Raw genomic sequence first — 22,417 nt, 5'->3', positions numbered from 1 at the left:
GTTTGGTTAGAAAAATTATATCACTCACTATCAACTGAATTGGATTCCTAGCCAAGTGTAGTCTAAATTCAGAAATTAGTTGGTTTTTTGAAGAAGAATGTTTTTGGGGAATATCTCTTAGATTCTTGATTCCCCAGCTCAAAACTGAGTTAATATGAATAAAATGATTGATTCTACATAACAGCTTTTAACATGTGTGATACCACCAGTGTGCTTTAATTTCCAAGTGAATGTTATTTTAATACAAGCAGTTGCATTTTCCCCCCTTACTTTCTTGGGGGACTTCTTGTCATGTGTGTATATTAACATAAAATAATCACTTCTAAAGCCATTGCAGTAAAGAACTGGAAACCTTTGTTTTTATCTTTGTTATAACACCTGCTTTAGGCAATCTGCTCTCTTTTTCTTTCTAAATGAATTTTGTCACAGCCTTTCCTATTCTCTTGTAGTGATGAGCTAATGAAAGTAGATAGTACAATTTGTGCTGACCAGGTAGCAACTGCCAGCACACAGCTGTGGGTAGTTTAAAGAAATAAATAAAATATAACATTATATCACTGATTTACCCATTACCCAACATTAATAGTGAGAGACCTTGGTGTGTTTATCTGTTTGTATTGGTGTGCGTTTATCGAATTGTTTATGACAAGACTAATTGGGGTAATTGTAGACACTGAAATTACCTGTCAACTATATGTAACCACACTCCCTTTCTTTCTGACAAATGATGACAACTGAGGGACCCCGTAGCATTACTCATGATGGCTTTTCGAGTGGTAATAAGGACAATAGGGGCTCTGGCTAATTTGACATGGACAGCCTTCACAACAAGAAGCCAGCTAAATGACTTGTCAGTGGGGGAAGGAAGTCAGAAAAGTAATGGAGTCCCCCATGGCGCTCTGACAGGGAGATGAGGCAATTTCAACAGAAAGTGAAAAGGCTTCAGTTTGTCAAGTATTTAGAACAATCAGAGAACAGCTAGAGGCTGGAACCTGACAATAAATTTGTGAACCATGGTAGCAGTTTCATATAGGTCAGTTATTTCATAATGGTTACGCAGCTTTTAAAGGTTTCTGCTTTCGTAGTAGACTTCACATCTGCCAACTGGTGCTTTATCACCTCAAATTTATGGTTTGCTTTTACACAGTAGGAATAATAGTTAAGGTTATAGAATACATAAGTGTGAGACACCATGCTTTTCAGATCTTGGTGTGCTAAAAAAAATAAACAAAAATTGAGGTGGCAATACTGTGATGGCATCCATTACAACCCTGAAGTGTTAACATGTTTGTTATATAGAAGGAGACATATCTCTAATACGTGTTTTCTTTTTAAAGTTTTCTTTTTAATTTTTTCACTTTACTGCATAGATTCTTATTAAATGCTAAAAATATATTGATGAACGTAGACATGTGTCCTTCAGAAGAATACTATAATTTTTACTTAGTATTTTGTTCAAAAATGAATTAAGTTTTGTTTTCTCCTTATTGTTTTGCTTTTGACATCTATTGTATTGAATAATAGAGAACATAAGTTATTTGTTTGAATGCCATGACTTTCTAAGAATTGTTTAGCCACTTTTTAATTATGTTAACTATATGTGAAGATGTGTTATTAGTTACCACATTTTTAACAGATCTACAATTAATATCTAAGAAATTTATAAAACATCATTGTTACATGAATGTATCTATGAGAGAATCATGACAATTTTCAAATGTCCAATCCTTACTAAAGGATAAGTTTTTTTATTACAAGGAAATCACTGAAAACTGATGTGAAAGAAGATAAAAAATGATTTTGTAGTCTGCAAGAAGTCTGTGATGCTGAGCATTCCATATAAATTTGATGGAGAAAACATCTATTAACATATTAATGCTGTTAACCTTATTCTTATTTTCAGTCCTGTGTGTATGTTTGTGTGTGTGTGTGTGAATTCTATAATACAAAAATGCCATGAACATTTCCTCTTTTGAAGGAAATTGATACCTGAATAAATGCTGGCACCTGTGAAATATCTGTTTAGAATTGAGGAACATGGCATTACAAACCCAGATTTTGTATGTAGTTTCCTTTTCCAATAATACTTTAAAAAACTATATATATAAAGCTCTAAGTATATAATTCTATATATAAAAGCAAAATACATATTCACAAATGCCTATATGTATGTTGTGTCATGGATATATGTTGTCAGTTAAATGGTTAATCATACTAAAGAATGTAGACCAGGTATAGTAATTCTGTTTAGAGAGATATCCAATTATGGACTTTTTGAAAAATGCAAAGAGTCTGACTGGTGAGAGCCACACTGAAATGTTTTGGCGTATAAATAACTAAATAAATGCAACTCATTGAGCTTGATGATTTAGCTTGCAAACTTTATATTAACTAATGTACAAACTCAGTTTTGAACAGAAATAAAGGAATTGTGACTTTTCATAATTTGGACTACTTAATATTACATTGAAGAAATAAAATAGACTAGGATTTATCAAAAAATTATGTAAATGCGATATATCAAAATCATCTCTACTTTCCTGTATGTAGTTATAGAGTATATGGGTTGAATACAATCTTTTCCATAGATATTTCAAATCAAATAATTATTTTCTCTATTCCTGGATTGCTTCTTATTTGTCCTTTATTAAGTGGTTTTTCTTCTAATAGAAAATATTTTTGGCAAAGCAGAATATTATGAAACTTCAAGATAATCATTTGTGCTCTCATTGATAGCTGAATACTCATATTTCATAAGATGAGGTCAGACCTCTACCAACTGTTGCTTTGAGAGTTTTTTTAAAAACATGTAGTGTAGCTGTCAATGAGAATAAACTGCATTAAATTGACTGCATAAAATATTACATTATTCAGCAAGACACACACACACAAACAAAGGAAGAAGTTTCTAAGAATCAAACTGAATGCACACAGAAAAAATACATAAAAACTAGCAATTGTCAATTTGGCTGAAATTATAATAAAATATTAATGTAAATACATTTTAACAAAATACCTTATTCTCAATTGGACAGTTTTGATTTGTTTTGCTGTACCTTTACATTTGAATTTTCTTTCTTGACTATAGATAGACTAGAGAAGTGTTTTATTTTGAATAGCCTTTGTATAAGATGGATTTAATAATTGTAGAATAAACATAATTAATACTTATTTCCACAAAATAGTACAATGAAAATTAAATACAAATGCTTTATCCTGAATATATAGAAGATCACACATATAGATCATGATGCTCATTTTTTGTGACATTTAACATCAGAATTTTCTTTAAGACTAGAATCAATAGGAGATTATTTCTAGAGTTATTTTATATGTTCTAACTGGTTCTGTAGATTATGCAAGAATGATATGGAATAATAATTTAGAAGTCAAATGTCTTCTCAGTCAACAATAGTTGACTGAAATATCAATAATAAAATGGCATTAAAATGTGATTTACGAAAAGAATAGCCTAAAATTATGGTCATAGAACCCTGCCAGGAACAATCATTGCCTGTTAAAGCATTATATTCCAATGTACAGTTTATCATGGGGGAGGTTCATTACTCCTCCTTTTTCCAAAATGTGGAAGGGAGTCTTTGTGTCTATGCAAATAGTTCTATGTGAACAAGACATTATTATCACCCTAGTGGAGATTAGCTTTCCAGTGATATCTTCAGCTAACATGAAATAAGAAAGAATTTCCACCACTCTTGGCATGCTGTATTGTTTGAACGGTTCCTATGAATTGTACCCTATTGTGCCTGTCAGCAGAAAAGAAACTTTCTCCCATGTATAGTGCAGATTTGTGAAATTTTCATAATGGCTCTTCAGCTCATAATCAGATATCCATTATCATGTATGAGAAGACATGCTATTAATGTGTATTGTAAGACAGAAATACATGAGGTGGGAGAATTCAACCTTTCCAAGTGATTCCCTAATTTTTTTTCAGTACAACATACAACATTAACTAGATAATTAAGTGAGGGATTGACACATCCGCATGAATTAGATCTCCATTACCAGAAATATATATTTTATTAAAATCTGCCAAATTCAGGTTCAAAAAAATATCCATTGTCATGGATTGACTATTTATTGATAAGATTTTGGCTACTGGAATCAGTTCTATATATTAATTCTCCACACTGAGTTGGAATCTTGGTTATTCCTGAATGTCTAAGAGAAATTTCAGGTTATATCACAGATATTTCAGGTAAGAAGACCTCATTATGAATGCTAAAGTAGAAAGAACTATGGACTGTGGATTTCTCAATTACTTCATGGAGCAAACTCAGTTGCTGGAAGATTGGTTGGGAGATAAATGTTACCTTTCAAAAAATGTAAAAACACAATTGTGCCTGATGGTGGTTCCAAGAACCCCACAGTTCAACCCTGAGCTACAAGTATTCTATTGACAGCACAGAATGCCTATGGCCAGTTCTTATCCACTTATAATTAATAGTCTCCTTAATTAAAGTGTTGTAAGGCATAGTCTTTCAATTTATTAACTGAAATTTACATATAACTAGAAGTGCACATAAGTATTTAAATATGAATTCATTGGTGCTTAGTATCAGGTAAATGAGAAACACTCAATTCTGTACAAAATAGAGCATGAAATTAGCATGAGTTAAATCATTTGTTCTATATTAGCACTGAAGTAGACATATTTGTCTAGTGAATCTATGGATTAAATAAATTAATATATTAATATCATTTACATTAGGAAATGTTTATATTTGAAGGAGAAATAATGGCATATATTCCTTATGTATTATAATAGTTTTGATCCAATTATGTACAGCATTCTAATCACTACAAACCATTTAACTTTTTAAGTATAACATGAGCAAAATGATATAATCCAAATACTGCCATTCACAAAATGATTAGATAAGACTTCTGAAAAATCATTTCCAACATATTTATGCTACAGACTTCATCTTTTTAATTTATTATGTGTTATATTGCAGCTTTTAATACTCTCCTTCTGAAATGTCCTATTCAACTAGTCCTTTTGTATGAGTTTACAGTATAAATTTTTCTCTTTTCACTCATAATTATTAATTTTTGAGAATAAATACATTATTCTACTTTTCTGGGGTTTTCTCATACTGCAGAATCAAATACAGCGAGAACGCAGGGTTTAAACCGAAACTATAAACGAAATAGCAGCTTCACACAATTACACTGTCATTTACACTGAGATTCTTTGCCTAAGAGAAAGTATAGCTATAGTCAAGGACTTACTTTTGGATAGATATGCCTGAGGTTAGGTTAATTTTTGTATCAATGTTTATTTGTATTATATGTATAATATAAATGTATTATATTGCATGTGTTATATATATTAGAAATTCTAATATCTGTATTTATTTTTAGTGTTTTAATTTTTTTTTCACTTTGTCTACTCGTTTTACCCCTCTATTTCTTTACTTAGTCTGCTACAATAAAACATATTAATCTAATAGGAGGCATATCTGATAGAGAAACACACAACATCCTCATTTCCCCTAGATCAATCAACCATGAAATAATTAAATGAACTTTTTGTTTTTCTATCAGATTGTGAAGAAATACAATACAATTGAATTTGTCCACATTTTTAAGTGGAGAGGGGCAAGGGAACATAAAAATGTGACCTAAGTATTTTATCTGGCCACATTCTCCTTTAACCGCTTGAATTTCCTAAAGCACTCGATTACATTGCATTTTAATTTTAAACCCATGTGTTCTATTAGTGGAAAGCACATGGCATTGATTTGCACTCAAGAGTTCCAGTCTGTTTACCAGAACACAAGGCTAGCATGTACAACCTCTCATCTAGGTCAAAAGGCCTGGAGAATGCATATTTCTGAAACTTTAGCCTTGTGAAAAGTAGAAGTTCTGATTAGCTCTGCCAACAACCAATTGTATGGTTCTTACTACCAGTGATTATATTAGCCTCACATTTATCAACTACACAAACACTTAACCTATTAACTTGAGAGTTTGTTTGTTTAACAGCAATTGCGATGTTCAGAAGAGTCACTCCAGAGCACTGAGTATATTATGAAAAGACTGTTTCCCCCACTGATTCATAATTATGAGGACTTATATGCACAACAGTATTTTGAGATAGACTCCTAAGATATGGCAAACATATGCTTGAAAATGTAAAGTTACTATGATAAATAAGTTTGTGAGAGCATATGTTTCATACCTCAATGCATTTGTCAGCAAGTAGGATGCAGCCTCCTGCTTAGTATTCCTTTGGTTACAACTAAGAGTTGATTCTCTTAGTTGTATGAAGCAACTATTGTACTGGTTTTAATATAAACTATTAAAATATGAACTGTAATAATTAAAAGATCTAACAGTGGTAGATATTTCATTAAATCAGGAATAGTATGGGGAGAGAGACAACACATTCATTAAGAATTGGAATTAGAAACTTTTTTCATTTATTAATTAAAAAGAATGGAGCAAACTATACATATACATTTCTTTCATATTTCATTGCAACTTACCATATTTTCCACAAATATAGGCTCTACCAAATGTCATTGCTTCACCATGTCCACTGTGTTAGATCTTGTAAGATGATATGTGATGATTAGATTTGCCAGCATGTTGCTCTCATCTAGTCAGGCATATAGGCATTAATATGCCCAGTTTAAAGTATCTGAGAAATAATTAGTCTGACTCCAATCTCATAAACTTACCCTTGATTCTGCTTTTACTGTAATTGAGAATATGAGGAATGAATAAATGAATGAACAAATGAATAAATGAATGAGTGAATATGTTGTATAATTAAGCAGGGAGAGTTGTTAGCAAATAGTGAGCAGATATTGCATAAAAATTAGTTACTAATACCATAATGCTTCCTTAGTTACAGAGAGGTTATACACATTACCATTTGCATCACTGGCAGTTTTACCAATGCTTTTTGGGAGATACTGACCTCAGTTTAGATAAATAACTGATGAGTAACAGTATTTTTTGCCTTTTCTCTTGTTTCAATAGCATAAGGTTTAATGTCTATGGAGATTTTCAGTTATCCAGGCCATGGCTGCCCGAAAGATGCTTTTTTCAAGAAGCAACTGGACTTTCTGGTTTTTCTTCGAAGAAAAACATTTTGCTGCTCATCCAAGAAGTTTCTTCAGCTCGTTTTTCTTTGAAGACGTTTTGCTTCTCATCCAAGAAGCTTCTTCAGCTCCTTGGCTGAAGAGCTGAAGAGCTGAAGAGCTGAAGAAGCTTCTTGGATGATATGCATTATGTCTTCAAAGAAAAACCAGAAAGCCCAGCTGCCGCTTGAAAAAAGCACCTTTGGAACATAGGGTTTAACATAATCAGATGTAGATTAGTTGTTGTTTATCCTCATACAATCATCAATGTAACTGAACTTAATATACCATTTAGGATACTTTAAAAGGCTTGTTGAGGATGCTAAACTCATTCAGGTTATATACCAGAAAAGAGTAATTCTCTCTGAATAAAAGCTATGAAGCTATGAAAAGGTCTACAGTGGGCTTCTATTCATTTTGGGAAATTGGAATCCTGAATAATCAGCATGGTAACCATGCAGAAAGTACCACTTAGACTTATATACTGCTTCACAGTGCTTTACAGCCTTCTCTAAGCAGAATACAGAGTCAGCATATTGCCCCCAACAATTTGGGTCCTCATTTTACCCACCTCGGAAGGAAAGGAAGGCTGAGTCAACCTTGAGCCTGGTGAGAGTTGAACCGCCAAATTTCAGTTAGCCAGCAGAAGTAGCCTGCAGTACTGCACTCTAACAACTGCATCACTATAGTCTAGAAAAGCACTGTATATTTTTGATCAATGTAACAGGATCCAGGATAGATCTAGACAGAGAGTGGTATAACCACATGCAAATATACAGCCTCACATATTTCATGTTGTAAATTCATGTAATACCCAGTCCTTTGTGTTTATGTTAATACTTAATAAATGCCTCCCTCTAACTAGGATGATTTTTTTTCCTGCCAAATATCTGCATAGTGAGGGGTGACAATTATTCTCTAAGACAGAGGAAGATGTTGGAAAAAAAGGGTTGCAACCTGAATATTGTACACCACAGGTACCTTGGAAGATTAGCTTAATATTAGCTCTTCTTTGAAAAGGGTGATTTTCCTGTTGAATTTAACTTTTTTTTAACACTTAAATCAAGTTCTTTTTTCCTCTGTCTCCTATACCGCTTCACAGTACTTTACAGCCCTGGCTAAGCAGTTTACAGAGTCAGTATATTGCCCACTTGGATCCTCATTTACTGACCTTAGGAGGAAAGGCTAAGTCAACCTTGAGCCGTTGAGAATCAAACTACTGGCAGTCGGTAGAGTTAGTGTGCAATGCTACATTCTAACCAGTGTGCCATCACAGCTCTTAACCTTTCCTCTTATCTCACCTGCATTTCCCCTCTTCTTTTTACTCTTTCAGCTAAAAAAAAGGAGCAGATCCATACTTGTGTGTCTTGAGTATTTTACATATGTGAGGGATATACAAAGATTGATGTGTATATGGCAATCTTTGTGGGCAAAATGGCGTATTGCATAGGATTTTTGTTCTCTCTTACTTTTTTGACAGGGTCAACATTTGATCTTTCTTTTAGATAAATGTGGTACAAACAGGAGACATTGATAGCATTCCGATCAGCCACCATTCCTTTTCTCCCTTTAATTTATTATGTCTGATTTTAATGAATTTTAAGAATAAAAAGAATGAAATAAATCTCAGCCAATAAACAATGATTTGAGAAATCCCCTCAAATTAGCATCATTTGTTTACAGTTACAATTTGCATACATCACTGAGATTACAGATTCTTTGTTTGAACACAATTTTAGATTATTATCTCATTGAATAAGAATAGCGGGTTACTTTTTTTATGTAAAAATGTGACCATACAAACAAGACTAAGTCGTGATTTAGGTAATCAACAAAATGCAATCACTTTTTTTTAACATCCGTTAGCAAACTGCTCTAGGAGTTATATTGAGAAGGAATCTTTGACTCTACAATATCATTTTTGTCAGTGAGTGTAGAAATTATTATAAGTATGATTCTTGTCTTTAAAAGAAATGACAGAAACCGAAGCCTCCAGAATTCCCTGTCCAATTTCATTTTTTATTCATATGTTCATAAAATAGATCATTTTTGCTTTATTGTCTCTCATAGCACTAAATTATATGAATCTGGCTGAAAGGGATGGGCCTGTAGATTTCAAGAACAAGATTTCTGATCCCATATAATGACTTGTCATAATCATTTCAGATATGCCCAACTGGAAAGAATGAGAAAACAGTGTTTTATTGAAACCATGGAAATTCTGTAAGTGGGATAGGATATCTGGTAGAAGTATATCATATAGAAATATCAAATAAAATAATAAATATTATTGGACTATATAGATAGAAAGTTACCATTCAGAGAAAAATAGACTAGAATTATGCTTTACTGTAGGGTACATCTTTTTTGAATGAAATCTATTTCCCTCCTGTTTAAATCGCTTAGGATGACTCAATAATTGAAATCATTATCAATTAACTAATCAGAAAAATTCAAGAGCCATTAATTCTAGAAATGGCATAATCTTTTTTTTATGTAACATGAATGCATAATCTTCAAAATTACATTTTTTAAAGATCATATTGTATACAATTATCACACATAATTTTTAATTGTTATCATATAATAGAATGATTTGAATACTAAGCAATTACATACGTGTGTGTGTGTAAATCATTGTGCTCTTTTTCAATTAACTCTTGTGAATATTTGCTAAATATTTTGTGATAATGTCCTTAGGCAGTAATCAGCTTTCAAACAATATATTTTAAATAATAGTAATTTTGCTCTATCGGTTGACTTTTTATCTTTGTATCTTTAAAGACAAATCAATTGTAGTTTTGTTTATCTCACTTCAAATTAGGGTAAGGTAGGGTAAGGTAGGATGACTCAGGTTAGAATGCAGTACTGTAGGCTGCTTCTGCTGATCACTGGCTGCCAGCAGTTTGGCAATTTGGGTCTCACTGGCTCAAGATTGATTCAGCCTTCCATTCTTCTGAGGTCAGTAAAATGAGGACCCAGATTGTTGGGGAGCAATATGCTAACTCTATAAACAGCTTAGAGAGAGCCGTAAAGCACTATGAAGCGGTATATAAGTCTAAGTACTATTGCTACTGCTATAGGATAGGATTGGATTTCTGTGTTCGTTATTATATATTAGATCCATATTTTTTTAAAAAAAATCAATACAAAATATTTATTTTATTTTTAAAAAATCCTTTATGGTCTGTTTCATTCAGTTCATCTTTCTCGCTGAACACAATAGATTTACTTTGATCAGGAGCATCTAGAGTTGTTCTGAATATGTCTTTATTGATCTTTTGTTTTACTAACTAATTGTTTTTGAACTTAGGATTCATTGTTGTAGATATAGCCTATCAGAATAGTTCAATTCACCTCAGGATTTACACTTTTATTTTTCATAATAAAATCACGTGAAACAAATGCAGTATATCCAACAATCTATTATACACTAGGATTGCCTATTCTGCTAAATAATTTTCAATATTTAGATGTGAAACCTCAGCATAACAAGATTTTGATAAATTTGAACAAGCAAAATTTGTGAGGTAAGTAAACAACAAATAAGTACTTTAAAGAAACAAAAGGCCTAATAGTTGTATAGTGTATGAATTACCTGGAATAATACATCAATATTAATTCTGTCTTTTAGTCCTTCAGTTGGAATTATAGCTCTTTTCATCTCTTGAATTTTTCATTTTTCTCATGTTGCCATAGTGAAATAAAGTAGCGTGAGCAAAACTGTGTTTTTTCCTTTTCTTTTTGAACTTGGTTAAAATAATGGTCAATCCTTTATAGTTGCTTTTAAAAATGCAATGAGAATACCTACAACTGACAGATTTAGAACTGAATATTTAGCTATAAAAAACATATAACTTGCCCACTTTCACAGAGAATTCATTTGTGTCTGGACTTTATTTCCAAGCCATGCTTTGTTTTCCAGAATCTCTCCTCCCCTTTCTCTCTCTCTCCCTCTTTTCCTCCCTTCCCTCTCCCTGCTTTCTTTGCCAACTTTTTAAAGTTTTAGTAGCACTGAAAAAAGTAACTTACAACTGGTCCTCACACAACCATCACATCCATGCAATCATGTGATCACATTTTGGGTGATTGGCAACTGTTACACATTTACAATAGTCACAGCATACCATGGTCACATGATTGCCATTTTCTACCTTCCAATCTGGCTTCTGACAAAGTCAATGACAAAGGTGAGTTGCAGTCATATGATGTCTTGTTTAATGACAGTGGATGATTTCATTGATGACTAAAATCAGTATTGCTAGATTGCCTTTGCTAAGAGAGGCAGTATTCTGACCCAAACCTGGTTCCAAGAGAGCAAACACAAGACAAAGGCAGCAGTATAATCTTTTTAAGTTTCAGCTAAGAATCCTGTTTCCTCACATATACAAGACTGCTTCCAACTAATTAGCTCCAACAAGAAAGGGCCTTGCCAAGTTTTTTCAAGTCTTACAAAAAACAATAGATAAGAAATAGTTTACAAGAGTCTTCAAATATCAACTATAATGTCCACAAGGCTGAGTTCAAAACTTCTTTGCCTTCTGCAAAGAAGGTTCGTTTCACAGCTGCCTTTTATCTTCTTGAAGGAGGGGCCATTACCTTGCAGCCTTACTCCTGAGGCGACCGTGCTGTTGTAACTGTTCTTTCCTCCGAGCAATCCTTTGTGCACGCGCACTTGGCACAGGCTCCTCGGGAACCTCCTCATCACAGCTGCCAGCCCCCACAATCTCTGAAGGCAGCAGTCCACTCCCTAATGGTCCTGGCCCCTCATCTGAGTCCTCACTCTCCTCAGCCATTGGCACCTGCTGCTGGCTAACCACAACAGGCAGTCACATTATATCTTGCTTAATGACCACTTCATTTAGCAACAATCCAATTAGGGCGGAGTACTTATCAATGGGAATACAGCTGTGCTTATATGGGGAGTGTGAGTGAGAGTGCATTCAAATGTTTCTCACTATGTGTATTATGAACTCATTTAAAAATATATATCAAAGTTGATATATTATAGCTTGAGAGTTGACGTACAAAATTTGTAAAATTCAAAAATTATTATTGTTTCTGATGATGGCCTTTCTCTTGCATCATTTGGCTATCAGAGAAGTGTAGTCTACTCTTGATTAGACATAACTAAATCCCAATCCTAAACTTTGTGTTGTCTTTTTCTGATAAAGCTACCATATTTGGGCAGCCAAGAGATCCAGAGATTTTTAACTTTTTGTTGGATTCTAGTAGTTCTCCCAATTTATGCATCCGAAGTGCTTTACTGTCGTATGATGTATTTGTTTGGAAAGTCACACAAAACATTTTTTTCAGCTAATTTTCCTTTAGATGAGAATGTAGATATCAGCTGACAACAGTATACAAGTACAATTTAAATTCATATGCTTAAAATGTGTAGCAGGCAGAGGACAGTGGAAAAGATATTACTGCACTCATTAAGTCCTATATTTTTTTAAGGTCAGTGGCACCAGTAGGGGGAGATCTTTCTTCTGGCTAAAGGTGAATTGACCTGGGAGGAGGGGAGAGACTTTGTAGAAAACACCATTTTGGAATTGGCTCCTGAGAAAGAATTCATTAGTTAAAGCCTGGACATTCTGCCTTATAATCACCTGTAAATTATCACACACACAGCATGACACATGTGGTGAGGATGATGTACTTTTTGGCACATCTACCACCCTTGCTGTAGCCAGATCAACTTCTCATAAAAGGAGCAGGAAAGATATCCTAACACGAGGCACTCAGTGGTTATTTAGATAATATCAGTTTGCATTGGCCCCAGGATGGCCTGTTAGTTCAAGCTCCAAAAATAAACAATTAATCACCTAAAGGCAAAATGAGTTGACCAGTATTTTGACTGTCTAAATCTCAGTTTAACCTTACTCAATTGCTCTTCTCATGCTTTTTGTCACCCTGGAAATTTGCAGCCTGCCATTTCCTGAAATTCTTTCTCCATTATATGCTTTTAGTTTCTAATTGTTCCTAATGAAGTATCATAGCTTAGAACATGAAGAGGGTAGACAATAAGAAACTTTGGTGCAATCTTTAAAAATAGTTTACTAGACAGAGACTTAAATGAAGAAAATAAAACTAAAATAGGCTTTTTGGGGGGAGGAAGCAGTAAATTTGGAAGCTTTTTATATATTTTCAGCATGTCAAAGGTAGACTTAACTCTGTCATCTATATCGGGGTCGCCAACCTTTTGGGCCTCAGAGACCACCAAGCTCATAATTTTAGATCCCAGGGACCACTAACTGGTTTTGTGGGAGTGGCCTTATTTGTGGGTGTGGCTTGGTGGTCATGTGACTGGCTGGGCATGACTTGTAAGTAAATATTATAAATATTTATATAAATATTGAATTTTTTATTAAAAAGAGCAACTTTTACCCAAAATCAGGCAAAGCAGGCAGATTGAGTTGCTCACAGAATCATTCAGTGATCTATCTATCTGCCATCGGCTAGCTCAGTCTCTCAAATTTGCTTGCCGTGAGTCTGCACTGAAATTGTTTGCAAGCAAACCTTCAGTCCTAAGGGAGGTTTGGCTGTGCTTAGCTAGAAAGCAAGAAATCCAACCATTTCCTGCTTCCTAGCTAATCTAAATCTCCCGGCACAGCAGAACAGATGATGGTCGGAAAAAGGAAAAATAGCAATTTAGCAGGCAAGTTTACCGAGTAAGGAGTGAGTGGGCGGGGAGGATTCCCATGGGCCATGTGACCTGAGCAGTCTTGTGTTTCTGCACAGTCTGGATTAATTGCTTTGGGGGGGATGCTCTGGGGTGAGATTTCTCTGCGGCCCACCAAAATTTTCTCACGGCCCACCAGTTGGCGACTGCTGATCTATATGGATACCAGACAAACAATTATTAAGCAAAGAATCTAAAATATAGCTAATATCTAATTATATAAAATGCACGATCCACATCCTAAGTTTCTAGGATCTATGTTGGTGATTATTGTGTTTTTATTAAAGTCCCTTGACAGATTATTTTTCTTTATATTAAAGATCTATGGGACAGTAATGCAAGATTATGATTTAACCTAATATACATAAGGAGCAAGTAGGGGTATGGATCTGGAATTTAGATGCAAATGAATTTGAACCTGCACACTGGCAACCATATTAGTGCCCGTCAGGAACACTGTCTGGAATTCCTTTGATTCGGGCAAGAATAGCCAGACAGAGCCTCATATGCCTTCCCAAAACTTCAGTGCAGCTCTTAGAAGTCATCAAAAATGTTTACTACATTACAGTGTGTATTGGACTAGTAGATATAGATTATTACCTTTCCCAGCATCACTTGGGACAATTGGTTAATTTTCCAAGCAGATTATAGAAAGGCAATAGTATTATCAGGCAAGTAAGGAAACAGGAATTCTGATAGAAGATTGACATAGATAGACTAGGAGCACTAAACTGCATTTAGCTGGTTTACAAACTTCTCTTAAAACTATGAAAAGCATATATCACTGAAGATTCATTTTCTACATTCATTCTTGGACTTCTTTTCTGAAAATATGGGGGGAGTCAGTGACGAACATGGTAAAGGGTTTCACCAAGACATTGCCTCAATGGAAAAAATGGTATCAGGGCAAGTGCTGGCTGATTATTGTTGGATATTGCAGTAAGATGCATCGGACACTTGAGTGCAAGCAAAAATCAGCAGCAAAACACTTTTAACAATGTTGAACGTATGCAATATGTCAGAAACATTATGCAATTAAATACCTTATAGTCATTGAAAGTTAATTTATTATTTCTTGAGATTCCTGTGTGATAGAATCATTCTGAAATTATATTTCAGAAAGCGGTCTAATCATAATAACCAAATATTTTTCAGGAAGGAAAACTTTTGGGGAAAAATGTTGTCCAGTATTTCATATATGTATATAACATAATGTTTTTGAAACTTGGCAACTTAATGATGTGTGGATTTCAATCCATGTTGGTTAGAAAGTTTGGGATCTGATATCCACACATCTTAAAATTACAAGTGTGAAAAACATTGATGTAAAAGGTTAAATAAACATTCAAATATACAAAGCATATTTGCATATATCACAGAGCCAAGTCTTGGCATGTCAGTTATGGATCTGGTCCCCAATGAATATCTTGCCTTTCTGAATAATAAGCTTTAACATAATAAAGTTTTTCAAAAGCATTTTTATTTGTAACAAAAGCATATATTAATCCATGATGTTCCTCTATTTATAGTACAGTTTCAATAACTTCTCCCTATCTTGCTGGCTTATTATGCCTCTTGTTAAAAAGTTTAAATTTGAATGATGTCTGGAAATTAATATCTATTTAAGTATTAGGGTTAACTATATGACTGATTTCAAAACTGGTTAAAAGACTACAGACCAGTTAAAAAAACTATTTTCAATTTATTTTCGATCATGTTCAGAGTTTGAAAATTATCTTTTAAATGTAAAGTATGTCATAAAATGTATCTGAAAGATCCATGCTTATCCATAGTTTATACTGTCAGTTGGTAGAAAATGTATATCCATTTGTATTACTCTTAGTGCTGTATTATCCAAAATAATTATACAGAAGATCAAAATTTAAGCCATATGGGAGAACTTATTTAAACTCTATTATTTTTTTAGTCAAAGAAAGACTTGAACGTGAGAAATGATTTACACTAAGTTTTTAAGTTTGAGTGCAGTACTTTCTTTTTAAATATTCCTATAAAGATGTTGTTCATATTTTCCATTGAATGAAAACATTCTCAATGCATCAAACATTTTTTCAAAGAAAGGTCAATATCACTAATGTTGTCAGGGTGTTTGAGTGAATGGTTGTTTTCAAGCCAATAAGGAACTGTCTGGCCTACCAAAACTCCTTATCAAGAATTAGAAAGCTTAGGATAGTAAAATGTCTGATGATTAATTTTAGTTACATATATATTCACTTTTTCCTGTACTAAAGATAATGTATATGGTAGCCCACTCCTTATGTCATCTAGCACATTTTATGAGGACTTGAACTTTAGATTGCTTCTTACCTAATTCAACTCTATAACATTAGTACCTACTGTAATGTTTTTGAGAATTATCAAGCATATAGGTGAGGAATAAAGAACCTTGTAATTTACATACTGTATTTAGAGCCAGGAAAAAATGCAGAGGAGTACAGCCAACTACACCAATTCTTCTCTGAAAAATGTTTTACCTATAGTTCTCAATTTAGAACCATTCATTTAGTGACCATTCAAAGTGAAAACGACTTTGGAAAAAGTGACATGACCGTTTTTCACACTCACTACTATTGCAGCATCCTCATAGTCGCGTGATCAAAATTTGGATGCTTAGTAACTGGTTCATATATATGACGGTTGCAGTGTCCCGGGATCATGTGATCACATTTTGCAACCTTCTGACAAACAAAATCAATGGACAAGCCAGATTCAATTAACAACTTTGCTACTATCTTAACAACTGTGGTGATTCACTTAACAACTGTGGCAGGAAAGGTTGCAAAACGGGGCAGAACTCAGTTAATAACTGTTTCACTTGTGAAACTTAAACTTAAAGTTTGGGAATACCTGTCCTTTTTTTCTTTTTACAGTAAGTTGCTTCCATTCTCACCCATTCAAATCCAAAATTGCACTGCTGAAATTCAGTAATTTCATTACATGTAATTTAAGGATGCTAGTAGGTTGCTGATTGTTTGCCAATGGGTTTCTGGATTGCCCAGTTTTATTCTAGTAAAGGATAGAATTGTAGTTACTTGTTGTGAGAGCTGTACATGAAATCACCAGGTATTAGAGGCAATATACTACTCAATTGTGGATGAATATAAACAGGAGAAGGGAAGCGGTGGCTCTTGACTAAGACACTGAGCTTGTCAATCAGAAAGGTTGGCATTTTGCAGTTTGAATCCCTAGCATTGCATAATGGAGTGAGCTCAGCGCTTCTCCCAGGGTGGGCTGATCCTTCGCTGTGGCCACGGGAGATTCGCCTCCCCACGTGGGGTTGGGCTGCCCTCTTGGGCAGGGGAGGCTTTGTCGTACCAGTAGTAGGGTGTCCTTTTTAAAAGAATGGACTTTGCCTTCAAACAATGCCCGAGAAGGCGGCAACAGGAGCACCTGAAGCCGAGTGTCTCTGCCGGGCTCCGGTTGCAGGGAGGAGCCCTGGCTGGCCGCGCGTGGCTGCGCCAAACGCCGCGTGGCTGCGCCAAACACGGCGGTGTTGCTCTAAATGCTGCGGCAGCATGGGGAGAAGGGAAAGCAATGGTGGCGGAAGGTCTCACAATACAAAGTGCCCCATCAACACCGAGGTCATGGCAGGCAGCACCATATCTGGGTTTGCAACAAAAATACTTCCTAACGGCAAGCCGCGCCATTCCCCCCCATTTCGCATATAGACCTTAATTTGGGGGGAGGGGCTTAATTTAATTTCACGCCTATAAAACATGCTGGGGCTTCCTATTAAGGGAGGCCATATTGTTGGAGAAACATAGTAGCACCACTTTGGTGGGAAGGTAACAGCATTCCATGTGCCTTCGGCATTTAGTCATGTCGGCCATATGAACATGGAGACATCTTGAGACAGCTCTGGCTCTTCGGCTTCGTAACAGAGCCAGAAATGACTAGCACATATGTGCAAGGGGAACCTTTTTCCCTTACCCATGAACAGGAAAGTGTTATTGCGTTCCAGTTTGTATTGATTCTGACTTTAATGTTCACTCCAGAATTATTTATTTAATTTAAAAAAACTAAGCAACATTTTTTGCATTTTTGGTTCTTGCCTCCTTATCCATGACTAACTTTAAAAAAAAGTGCTGACAAAAGAAAGGTTAGTCACCAAATTGTGAAACAGAAGCATTAAATCTATAAATAAGTTTTCGGCACTTACTCTGTAATTTGGAGCCTGAGTTGGATTCTTCTATGTATCTATGAAAAATAGGGCTGAGACTCAAATTTAGAAGGGAGGTTCTTGCTTCTATCTTTGACCTCTTTAATGCTTCCCATTGACACAAAAGGGGAAAAAAGGTTAAATGACTTCTCAAATTAAAGCAGTAATAATTAACTACTGGCATTGTTTGTGATTTTCCGACTCTGTGAGCTAATGAGAGAGAAATTAATGCTTAGCAGCAGGAGTTCCTGATATTCAGTGCCAAATGCTAAATGTGCCAACAAGTTAATTTTGGTTTTAAGTACTTCACTTAAGTCTTTTTGAACAATGAATTAGAATAGGGGTTGTATTCATGTGGCACATGTACTAACTTTAATTTGCAGAAGTATGTGTGTATGTGTATGCACATGTACTCTCAAAGGCATCTATCTATCTATCTATCTATCTATCTATCTATCTAATCATCTATCCTTGTGTGTCCAAAACATTGTGTCCAGTCACACTAGGTTAGTAAAGAATTCTATTCTGTTCTGTTCTATTTTCTATCTTATGAAGAGAAGCAATTTGTGTAGTACTTAGTACTGTCACTGACTCAAAGACAGAACTACAATTGACTTAATAACCAGTTTCAGACCTATTAAGAAACTATAGTTGTAGTTATGAGGAAAGACTTGGATCTTGGGCTCTTCTTATTGTAAGCATGTCAAGTTTTTAAAAAAATAGTTTCAAAATTGACCACAATTGTCCATCAATGGACTGATTAAATTCAGGGCAATGACTGAACTCTAAAAGCAAGCTGCCCTGATTTGGCTGTTCCACTTCACACTAGAAATGCTAGCAGAAGTTCTTTTGTGAATGTAGGGAAGAAGTTCTCAAAATGGATATTTTGGCACAGTTTGCTTGCACTGAGGCCTTTAAAATTAATAAGTACATTAGTGTTTCATGATGCTCAAAGCAAAGCACTCCTTTGAGGTATTGCATAGCTCTGCTTTTACACAGCCTTGACATAATCTGTTTCACTGGGAGAATAGATCATACGCCTCAAAATCACCAAGTCTTTGATTTCTCTTACAGTATAATGGAGCAGGAAAAGGTAGTTTGAAATTTCAAGGTTTCATACACTCTCGGAGATTCCAACAATTGCTAAAAATTTGCAACACTACTACCCTTTTGATTAGGAAATAAATGAAAACTTGAGTGTAAGTCCTAAATTTCAGGTTTTTTTCAAAGAAGAGAATTAAAACATCTTGTCCTCCTCACCTCCAAAAGGGGAGGCAGAAAACCTTGACCTTGCATGTGTAAGTTTTGTAGCTGTAGTCACTTTTATCATTTTCACATGAATTTGGGTCATGCTTTGCCAAAGAACTTTAAATATCTGGCTACCAAAAGTTTACTGCTCTCCATAATATAACAGTACCACAAACTGTTGGACATTGTACTATCCTAGTCACCAATTCGTCCAATCAAGTTTCCTTTTTAATAGTTCACAGACTGGTTAGCTGGGTCCAAAAAAATCTAGCCATTTGGAACGCAGTTGCCCATTTATTAACACTTGGAAATATCTGGTATTGCATGAGCCTTTAAACCAGGATTGTATTGTCCAGTCTACATCACATTATCAGTCCCTTCCTCACTGGTCAGTCATGCAGTAATGAGCATTGAAGGCAAAGAGAAAAAAAGCTAGAAAAGAAAAGTTTCAAAATTGCAAGTTCTGATTTTCATAGAAATTTAACATTTGCCATTATTTTTGTCTGCCTGATGAACATATCCTCCACTCCAGGAACACCTTCCCCATCACATATCAACCCACAACTTGGCTGACTGGGGTAAGACGCTTGCTCCCCAAATAAAACCAAGATAATCAGGTTTAGGTGTTTGTATGTCCCAGTGATCCCTTCAAGTATGTTATGCCAACACAATTGCCACTGAGATACTCTGATATTCCCATCTTTCTGTAGGCAGACAATCATGACATAAGTGGATTTTCCAGATATCTCTTCCATTTGGAATAAAAAAATTATGTCAAAATGTCCAGGATTGGGAATCCAATCCCAGTGATTTCAGGATGGAGCAAGGACAGAAGCAGACAGTCTTTTAGGAAGATCAATCATAGTGTTTCCTCAGTGCAATTTCAGATGAACGATCGGCTTTTCCAACCAATCTGCCTTCAAATTAGAGAGAATGGTTAATAAGCATATAACTTGAAAACCACAGATTTAAGATGCTAAAAGACAATATGCAAGGATTAGATTGGTTTAGGACAGTTCTTGTTCTCTTTCTCTCTCAACGCCCCCCCCTTCCATGTTTGTTTGTCTCTCTGACTGTCTATTTCTTTGTTTCATTCTGTGTTTCCTTTCGTTGGAAATCTCTTGTGAGAAATATTTTGATGAGAGAAGATTTAAATCACGCATGTGGCAGAGACTTTGACTTTACATAATAGTCACTGTTGTACTGGCAGAACAAGTTTCATTGTTATATAGAAAACACTGATTTACTATATCAGTGGGGGATGAAGTATATTTCGTATAGCAGATATCTGCTCAGTAATTGATTTATTATGTCTATCAATAACCACATAGATTTTCTTATGGATGATCTGCTTCCAACCTGGTCTTCTTCCAACAGCACACGCATTGTTGCTGCACCAAAGTCCATCCACCTTGCTGCTATTGTCTTCTTCTTCTCTTACCTTCCACCTTTCCCCGCATTATAATTATCTCCAGAGAAGTGGGCCTTCACATAATATGTCCAAATGTTGGGCAATAGAGATTTGAATTTAATATAGTAAGAATGAATTAGAAGGCAAGCTTGTGGTTTATTTCTTAATTCTGGGCCCAGTTAGTATTGTTGAAGAAAGCAAAAGAACCATAACTAATTTAATAACCCATTCACTTATTGCTATTAGTAAAGCCAAAAATTTGCACCCATACACTGCACATTTTATATACAGCGTCTTTTTAGAACATCCATTTTTCCTAAACTTGAAATATGGTAGCAATCTTACTGCAGCAAGCTGATAATTGTGCAGGTTTTTTTTTTTTCATACAAGGCCATATTCAGCTGTTTCTACAGAATACAAAATATAGCCAACATCTTTATGGATGTCCCTATTTTGTTATGCAGCAATAGACTACAATCCAGTGGAAACTCTCAAAGAATAAAGGAGAAGCCACTCTTTGACACAAATTAATTGAAGACCACTGTGATCTGGCCTTACTGCCAGTGAACATTTAGAAATAATTATTTAGTACAGCTAAATCTACAAGTCTAGTCTTTGTTTAGCATCTGTCTTTCTAAAACATCTGAGGTTTTTTTAAATGAAAGATGTGATGTCAGCACCGAGCATAGGCACCTGCTTCTGAAAATATTAGAAAGTAATACCGGTGAATCCTCAAATGGCAAAATTAAACACTGGGGTAGCAGAAGGTCCAATCTAAACAATAAAAGAAGCCAACTAGGTTTTACCCTTTTTGAAATACTTGTTCACTTGTCCTTCTGCACTTGGGGCAAGTTCCTTCCAGTTGAAATAACAGTGTCTGATGTTGCCCACAGTTTTCATAGTTACATTATCAACCTAATAACTTTTGCTCTCTTGAGACATTTCCATTATAGTTAAAATATTTTAACAAAAGCTGGCTACCTTATTGGCTGACTGTAGCATTGTATGCAGACTTATTACATGACATAGCATTGAACTTGTATATATGATCTCTTACAGCTCCTCCTATACTGTTGCTGTTTTTGGCCGCTTACCTAAGCTGTATAATAAATCACAAAATGAAAAAAAAAAGCACTTTTTGGCTTCAAGTCGTACACCCTGCCATGACATTAGATTACAGAAAGCTGCTCTCTTTTTAGACATCCTTTTACAAACAGAGCATCCATAATTTATGATTTCGCTGTAAAATTCTTACAACACTACGCCAAAAATATGGCTCCCCTCTAATTAAATGCTCTCAATAGGAAAAAGGTGAAACTGATGTGCAAAATGTCTAGCTGTACACATTACACATTATTCTTGAGAGTCTGAACTTCCTCAGGCATGTGAGGAATAACAAAATAGCAGAATTGGAAGGGTCCTTGGAGGGCTTCTACTCCAACCCCTGCTCAAGCAGGAAACCCTATATCATTTCAGACAAATGGTTGCCTAATCTCTTCTTAAAAACTTCCATGCGGGAGAACCCACAACTTCTGGATGGAGGTTAGGCCTGCAGTGTCCTGATGGTGATCCGAGAAATTGCCTGCCCACAATAAGAAGCTACATAAAATAAGTGATAATTTGCCTCGATGGTCCTCCTGCTAATTTTCAATATGTGTTTTAAAGACCAAACAATCTCTCCCATCCCTTTTGGAACTGCTTTTTTTTTTTAAAGCTTAAACTGTTAGGTGAAACAAGTGAACCTTCTGTTACTAGTGATTAAGTAACATGATTAAGATTTT

At 35.0% G+C, this 22,417-nt stretch overlaps 1 protein-coding gene and 1 long non-coding RNA gene across 4 annotated transcripts in view; one reads left to right on the top strand and one right to left on the bottom strand.

Annotated features, from left to right (window-relative positions):
- The window catches only part of LOC148128224 (uncharacterized), a 145,813-nt gene that overhangs the window by 60,841 nt on the left and 62,555 nt on the right, over window positions 1-22,417 (bottom strand). The window lies entirely within an intron of this gene.
- The window catches only part of CDIN1 (CDAN1 interacting nuclease 1), a 133,490-nt gene that overhangs the window by 109,983 nt on the left and 1,090 nt on the right, over window positions 1-22,417 (top strand). The window lies entirely within an intron of this gene.

The sequence above is a fragment of the Pseudonaja textilis genome, chromosome 1, assembly GCF_049901715.1.
Source record: "Pseudonaja textilis isolate UNSWEBS1 chromosome 1, rPseTex1.2, whole genome shotgun sequence".
Classification (NCBI taxonomy): domain Eukaryota; kingdom Metazoa; phylum Chordata; class Lepidosauria; order Squamata; family Elapidae; genus Pseudonaja; species Pseudonaja textilis.
Note: the sequence above shows the minus strand (reverse complement) of the source record. Positions and strands in the feature narration are given on the sequence as shown.